Genomic DNA, 8,490 nt, shown 5'->3' on the forward strand with positions numbered 1-8,490 from the left:
TACCATATTTTTTAAATCAAAATTACTAAAGAGAAATCTATAGTTTGATCATACAACAAAATGAGATCACTACTATACATATATTTATATGTATAAATACACACATGTATAGGGTGTGATTGTAATAGTTATTCTTGTTTTGACTGTAAGATAATCATATGATAGTTATATTTATGATAATTAATGAGATTAGATTCTTATCTTGCCACATCATGAACATAATTATAAAAACTAGTCCATATATTATTTATGTTGTTAACTATTTTCCTTAATTAAATTCAAAGGAAATGATGTTTGCAAACGAGACCTAGTCCATAAAGATATCTCCTCCAAACTCCCTTTTGAAAAGTTGTTTCATTGGCTTTTGAGAGGATATATATATATATATATATATATATGGAATTATTACTACATATCTACCTTTACATTGCCATCCACATTTTGATACAAGAATTTCTCATATCCAAAAAGTGTGATCATAATATCCCTTGCATTAATATAAATACTCATTAAACTTTCCCACATTCACGTGTGAGAAAGCCTTAAACAATTGTGATTTTCGGATTGAAAAAAAATTAGAGAAATAGAAGCAATCTTTATGTGTTGTATGGCAATAAGGGGTAACATCCAGCAATGAACAAAAAGCGGGGCAAACTTCAGTAGAACCGAGCAAATCCTCCAAATAATCCTTCTATTGTCGGTCCTAAATCCATCTCTTTTGCCTCATTTACCCTGTCTCTCTGCTTCATAAAAGAAGAAGACATTACTCATCCATTATATATAATCTCTCTCTTTATAGATCCACAAAAACTTATATTGTTGTGTCTACAAATTATCTTTTTGTGACGACATTTATCATCGTTAAAAATCCAAAGCTCATAATATTTGAACATGTTTTGGCGACTGCAATTACTGCTTATACAAGAATACAAATTAAATACTAATGCATGCATGTAAGTAAATTTGATGTACGTGTTCCAAGCAAATTATTCCAATGCAAATATAACAAACTTTATGCATGTGTGCAAATAATTTGATATTACAACTTTTTTGCCTTAATTTTTTGTGGATGATATTATTTTTATTGGAAATATATGTTGACTTGGATGGAGTCTGGAGGGTATGAATTTACTATTAAGCTACGTCAGGAACAACTATTATGCAATATTTCACGGCTTAAAGGTTGCAATTTCTTTTATTCTTTGAAATAGTTAGCTGCAATGTCCTTTAATTTAGTAACTATAGTATTATGCGTTTTTGTAAAATTCTGTCTGAATATAGGACAATATAAGATAAATGGACAATGTTGAGGAAAACTAATATCCCAAAAAGTTTGGATTTTTGTAATTTATAATAAATAATAAAATTAATATTGTGTGATGAAATTTAAAAGGAACAAGCCTGCACCTCTATTCTTTCCATGGCATCCTGAGTTGAAGTCATAAAAAGTACTAGCTTCATCGAAAGAAACTTAATTCACAAATCAAAAATAAAAACAACTGCTTATTGTTTGAAAATTTTAAATATTCTTATTTTTTGCTTAAAAAACAGAGAATTAGAGAGAAAGAAGAAGAAAAATTACAAATCTCAACCTGATTTACGTAATTAATAATTTCATCCAACATAACTGCTATACCCATAGTCTGCAATTTCATCAAATACAATTCAATTCATACAATATTCAAATTAATATTTTTATTTATGCTGAAAATATTGAAGGTGATTTTTTTTTTGTTGTGCTGAAAATATTTGAAAACTCTATATATAGTTAACCTTGTAGCATCCTGGGACAATGGCTTGCAAGCATCTGAGTCTTTCATTGATATTTCCTCTTCTTGCCTGTTTAACAAAAATCAAATTGAAGATCAACCCCACAAATTCTGGAAATTAATAAGAACATTATTAATTACTTGCCTTATTTTTATTGTTTGTGTTTAGAGAATTATTCACATATGTTTACATAAATATATGCAATATTTATATTTACCCTTTCTGCTAGACTGTGATTACTAGTGTATTGAACTCTTCTTGCTCTAACATGAACCACTTCCTTTGGTGATTCATCTTTTTCTTTCTCATTGTCAATTTTCACTCTTTCATTTTCCTGAATCCTGAGAATAGCATAAAAAACTGTGTTACTACTCTCTCTCTCTCTCTCTCTATATATATATATATATGTATGTATGTATGGAATACATGAATTAACACACAAAAGAAACCAAATTAATTGTTTACATTTTTCCTTTTGGTCCCAGTTTGAGAAGAAAATGGAGAAGTTACTCCTGAGCTGTTCTCTGATGCATCCAAGTTCAGTGGTGCCTTTCTCTTCTTGCTTTCACGGGATTCATCACTACTTGGTTGAGCATCAACAGAAGAAAATTTACTAGCAAAAGGCGGGTTATGAATATGGCTAGAACTGAATTTTCCTGGGAAATTTTCACACAAGTTTGAGAAGAAAGTTCAGCACTTTTTCTCTATATATTTTTCACATGCTTTTAAATACGAGTTCTGGTATAACCACCTATGCATACATACTTACGTACGTACGAAGCAACAAATAATTATTGATTAATTTCATTAAAAGCTAAGAAAATAAAAGATGTAAAATATATTGTGTTAGTGGCTTGGTTCACTAATAGATCTCACTTTAATGTCCATGGAGTACTCGAGTAATTAATTTCATGTTTTTATGATGGATTTGATGATAACAAGTAAAAGAATTTCAATAACAAAGGGGCACCTTGTTTGCCGAAAAAAAAGGAAAAAAGGAAAATAGTAGAAAATAGGCCAATATGAAAAGCTTGAAAGTATATAGGCTAATTTTTAGTTATAGAAATTAATAGGTCATAACTTGTGAAGTTATGGTTCATAACCAGATAAATTATGGACAAACTTGTCAAGTTATGGTTCATAGCCAGACAAGTTATGGACAAAAACTGAAAATTATGGACAATAACTTGTCAAGTTACGGTTCATAACCAAACAAGTTATGGACGAAAACAATAATTTGGCATATTTATTAACTTATGTCAACTATTGACCTATTAATTTTAATTCATCTCAAGTCTTGACCTATTTCTCTTTCTCCCAAAAAAATATATATATGTACATTGGATGATGAATCACAAATGGGCCTTAAAAAGTGAGATGAGGAAATAAAATTTTGTGCAGACCTAACTTTGGGCTGGCCCAAAAAAAATAATAATAAAAAAAGAAAGAGATTAAAAATGTACGTTTTAAAACGTGAAGTGATGGTAAAAAAGTGCATAACGTGATAAAAATGGGTGCAGAACGTGTGTGCAGAACGTGGAGTGTAAAAAAAAAGAGGGAGATGGTGCAGAAATGCAGAACGTGGAATAATGACAAAAACTGTTATAGAATTTTCTTATATAAAGAAAGAAGCGAAAAAAAGGGGGAGTTTTTCTAAATACATCCAAAAGCGTGTGTAAAGGTGTGCGCAGAAAAGTGAGAGAAAGCAAAAAAAAAAAAAAAAAGAGCCAAAAAAAAACCGTGTGTGCAGTGAAGTGAAAGAAAGAGAGAGACGTGTGTGCAGAAAAGTGAGAGAAAGCAAAAAAAAAAAAGAGCAAAAAAAAAAAACCATGTGTGCAGTGAAGCGAAAGAAAGAGAGAGACGTGTGTGCAGAAAAGTGAAAGAAAGAAAGAAAAAATATAGAAAGGTGCTGTGTTGTGGGAAAACGTGAGAAGAAAGAAAGAAAAAAAGGTGTGCAGGTGTGTGTGCAGAGAAGTGAGAGAAAAAATATACATCCGTGATATTTCAAAACAATAAGATACAGTGTATTTAAATCAAGTCTTATATACACTTTAAAGTGTGGGATTGTGATTTACACCTTGACACTCTCCACGAAGATAAATCTTATATATGTCTTATGGTGTGAGATTTCTTATTTGTATTGCTCTTAATAAATTCCTAATGCACTCATGGTGTGTGGTTTCTCGTTCTTATCACAATCCTATGATTATCACTAAAACTTGGATTTCTCTTTAGAGATCTATATAAGTTAAATGCGATTTCAAAAAAATCAAGGATTAAAAGTTTCTCAAATTATTTGTTACGATTGTTTTGAGTTTAATTTGAGTGAAAAATTCATACGAATTACAATTTAAGGATTGGCATATGAAAAATTATGTGCATACGATCTATATGAAAATATTCATATGAATCGCACTATACCCACCGAGAAGTAATCAAACAATGAAGATTTAAATAAATAAAAAAAGAGAGCAAACAACCATCACTTGCATCTCTTTCTCAATACCTTCACAAATAAATAAATAAATAAATATATATATATATATATATATATACCAAAAGTTTACGTACGTGCAATAAATATATATATATATATATGAAAAAAAAAACGTGTAGGATGGATGAGGGAAATCCAAGTTTTCTTTTAAATCAAAATTGTTAGCAAAAAATAAGGGATATACATCATACAATCGAATCAATCGGTTTGGATATGATGAAATTTAAAATTAAAAAAAAAAGGGATAAGGGATAAAGGATAAATTTCAAAGAAATTCAGAATATTAAATACCCAAAAATTCAAAGTGCACAAATTGAGCTCCTTTACTGCCCCTTAGTTCAAAAAGATAAGCTCATTGTCTCATAATACTATACGGTGATTAAATACAATTTTCAAATCCCAAATTCAAAAAAAAAAAATCTCTCAACACCAAATTCAAAGAGGGATCCTTTTAATTCCCTATAAGGTCATATACTGGGGAATTATCCAAATATAACTCTCACATCCAAATTCTAAAGTAAAATTTCAAATCGAATTTTAAAATATCTTTGAATTCCTCCTAAGGTCATATATCGGGGAATTCTTCAAAATCCAAATTCAAATTCAAGAACTATGATTGACTTGATTTCCTATCGGATACGTAGGTAACTTAAAATTTAGGTGCAGTTTAAAAACTAAATTCAATCCTAAAAATCCTCATAAAAGACAAAGTCAAAACAAAACTAAATCAAATTTCAAAGTGCGTAAATTCCTCATAAGGTCATACACCGAGGAATTATCTAAAATTTTCAAACCCAAAATTTGAACTACAAGTGGCTTGATCCCTCAACGGGGTATGTAGGCAACTCGACAAAATTCATTGAGTTCAACCACAACTTTAAATCAACCCAAATTTCCCAAATTCACAAAAAATAGTATTTATTGTTTTAATTGGAATCAAAAGGTTTTCTCTTGTACCAAGGGATTTTAATTAAGAGGCTATTCTTATAATCTTGAATGGGTCGAATTAAAAATAATAAACTCCTACGCTAAATAAATCCTAGTATAGGTGAAAAACTATGTTGGGTAAAAATATGTATTGATATTAAAATAATATTTTACACACAACATAATTTTGGATGATGAATCACAAACGGGCCTTAAAAAGTGAGAGGAGGAAATAAAACTTTGTGCAGACCCAACTTTGGTCTGGCCCAAAAATAATAATAATAAAAGAAAGAAAGAAGGGGGATTAAAAATGCACATTTTAAAACGTGCAGTGTCGGTAAAAAAGTACAGAACGTGACAAAAATAGGTGCAGAACGTGTGTGCAGAACGTGGAGTGTAAAAAAAAGGGAGATGGTGCAGAAATGCAGAACGTGGAATGATGGCCAAAACTGTTACATAATTTTCTTATATAAATAAAGAAGCGAAAAAAGGGGGAGTTTTTCTGAATACATCCAAAAGCGTGTGTGAAGGTGTGTGCAGAAAAGTGAGAGAAAGCAAAAAAAAAAAAGGAGCAAAAAAAAAAAAACCATGTGTGCAGTGAAGTGAAAGGAAGAGAGAGATGTGTTTGCAGAAAAGTGAGAGAAAGAAAAAAAAAAGAGCAAAAAAAAAACCGTGTGTGCAATGAAGTGAAAGAAAGAGAGACGTGTGTGCAGAAAAGTGAAAGAAAGAAAGAAAAAAATATAGAAAGGTGCATGAATTCCTCCTAAGGTCATATATCGGGAAATTCTCCAAAATCCAAATTCAAATTCAAGAACTACGATTGACTTGATTCCCTATCGGATACGTAGGCAACCTAAAATTTTGGTGCAGCTTCAAGACCAAATTCAATCCTAAAAGTCCTCATAAAAGACAAAGTCAAAACAAAACTAAATCAAATTTTAAAGTGCGTAAATTCCTCATAAGGTCATACACCGAGGAATTATCCAAAATTTTCAAACTCAAAATTTGAGCTACAAGTGGGTTGATCCCACAACGAGGTATGTAGGCAACTCGACAAAATTCATTGAGTTCAACCACAATTTTAAATCAACCAAAATTTCCTAAATTCACAAAAAATAGTATTTATTGTTTTAAATGGAATCAAAAGGTTTTCTCTTGTACCAAGGGATTGTAATTAAGAGGTTATTCTTATAATCTTGAATGAGTCGAACTAAAAATAATAAACTCCTATGCTAAATAAATCCTAGTATAGGTGAAAAACTATGTTGGGTAAAAATATTTATTGATATTAAAATAATATTTCACACACAACATAATTTTGGATGATGAATCACAAACGGGGCATTAAAAAGTGAGAGGAGGAAATAAAACTTTGTGTAGACCCAACTTTGGGCTGGCCCAAAAAAAATAATAATATAAAAAAAAGAATGGGGATTAAAAATGCACGTTTTAAAACGTGGAGTGTCGGTAAAAAACTATAGAACGTGACAAATATAGGTGCAGAATGGGTGTGCAGAATGTGGAGTGTAAAAAAAAAGGAGATGGTACAGAAATGCAGAACGTGGAATAATGGCCAAAACTGTTACATAATTGTCTTATATAAAGAAAGAAGCGAAAAAAGGGGGAGTTTTTCTAAATACATCCAAAAGCGTGTGTGAAGGTGTGTGCAGAAAAGTGAGAGAAAGCAAAAAAAAAAAAGGAGCAAAAAAAAAACACTGTGTGTGCAGTGAAGTGAAAGAAAGACAGAGATGTGTGTGCAGAAAAGTGAGAGAAAGTAAAAAAAAAAAAAAAAAGAGCCAAAAAAAACCGTGTGTGCAGTGAAGTGAGAGAAAGAGAAAGACGTGTGCGCAGAAAAGTGAAAGAAAGAAAGAAAAAAAATATAGAAAGGTGCATGAATTCCTCCTAAGGTCATATATCGGGAAATTCTCCAAAATCCAAATCCAAATTCAAGAACTACGATTGACTTGATTCCTTATCGGATACGTAGGCAACCTAAAATTTTAGTGCAGTTTCAAGACCAAATTCAATCCTAAAAATCCTCATAAAAGACAAAGTCAAAACAAAACTAAATCAAATTTCAAAGTGCGTAAATTCCTCATAAGGTCATACATCGAGAAATTATCCAAAATTTTCAAACTCAAAATTTGAACTACAAGTGGCTTGATCCCTCAACGGGGTATGTAGGCAACTCGACAAAATTCATTGAGAATTTTAAATCAACCAAAATTTCACAAATTCACAAAAAATAGTATTTACTGTTTTAATTTGAATCAAAAGGTTTTCTCTTGTACCAAGGGATTGTAATTAAGAGGTTATTCTTATAATCTTGAATGGGTCGAACTTAAAATAATAAACTCCTATGCTAAATAAATCCTAGTATAGGTGAAAAACTATGTTGGATAAAAATATTTTTTGATATTAAAATAATATTTTACACACAACATAATTTTGGATGATGAATCACAAACGGGCCTTAAAAAGTGAGAGGAGGAAATAAAACTATGTGCAGACCCAACATTGCACTAGCCAAAAAAAATAATAATGAAAAAAAAGAAACAAAGGGGATTAAAAATGCACGTTTTAAAACGTGGAGTGTCAGTAAAAAAGTACAGAACGTGGCAAAAATAGGTGCAGAACGTGGAGTGTAAAAAAAAAAGGGAGATGGTGCAGAAATGCAGAACGTGGAATAATGGCCAAAACTGTTACAGAATTTTCTTATATAAAGAAATAAGCGAAAAAAGGGGGAATTTTTCTGAATACATCCAAAAGCGTGTGTGGTGTGTGCAGAAAAGTGAGAGAAAGTAAAAAAAAAAAAAGGAGCAAAAAAAAAAAAACCGTGTGTGCAGTGAAGTGAAAGAAAGAAAAAGAGAAAGGTGTGTATAGAAAAAAAAAAGAAAAGAAAAAAAAAAAAAAAAAGAGCCAAAAATAACCGTGTGTGTAGTGAAGTGAAAGAAAGATAGAGACGTGTGTGCAAAGTGAAAGAAAGAAAAAAATATAGAAAGGTGCATGAATTCCTCCTAAGGTCATGTATCGGAAAATTCTCCAAAATCCAAATTCAAATTCAAGAACTACGATTAACTTGATTCCCTATCGGATACGTAGGCAACCTAAAATTTTGGTGCAGTTTCAAGACCAAATTCAATCCTAAAAATCCTCATAAAAGACAAAGTCAAAACAACACTAAATCAAATTTCAAAGTGCATAAATTCCTCATAAGGTCATACACCGAGGAATTATCTAAAATTTTCAAACTCAAAATTTTAACTACAAGTGGCTTGATCCCTCAACGGGGTATG

Source organism: Morus notabilis, unplaced genomic scaffold (genome assembly GCF_000414095.1).
Source record: "Morus notabilis unplaced genomic scaffold, ASM41409v2 Scaffold887, whole genome shotgun sequence".
NCBI classification, from domain to species: Eukaryota; Viridiplantae; Streptophyta; class Magnoliopsida; order Rosales; family Moraceae; genus Morus; species Morus notabilis.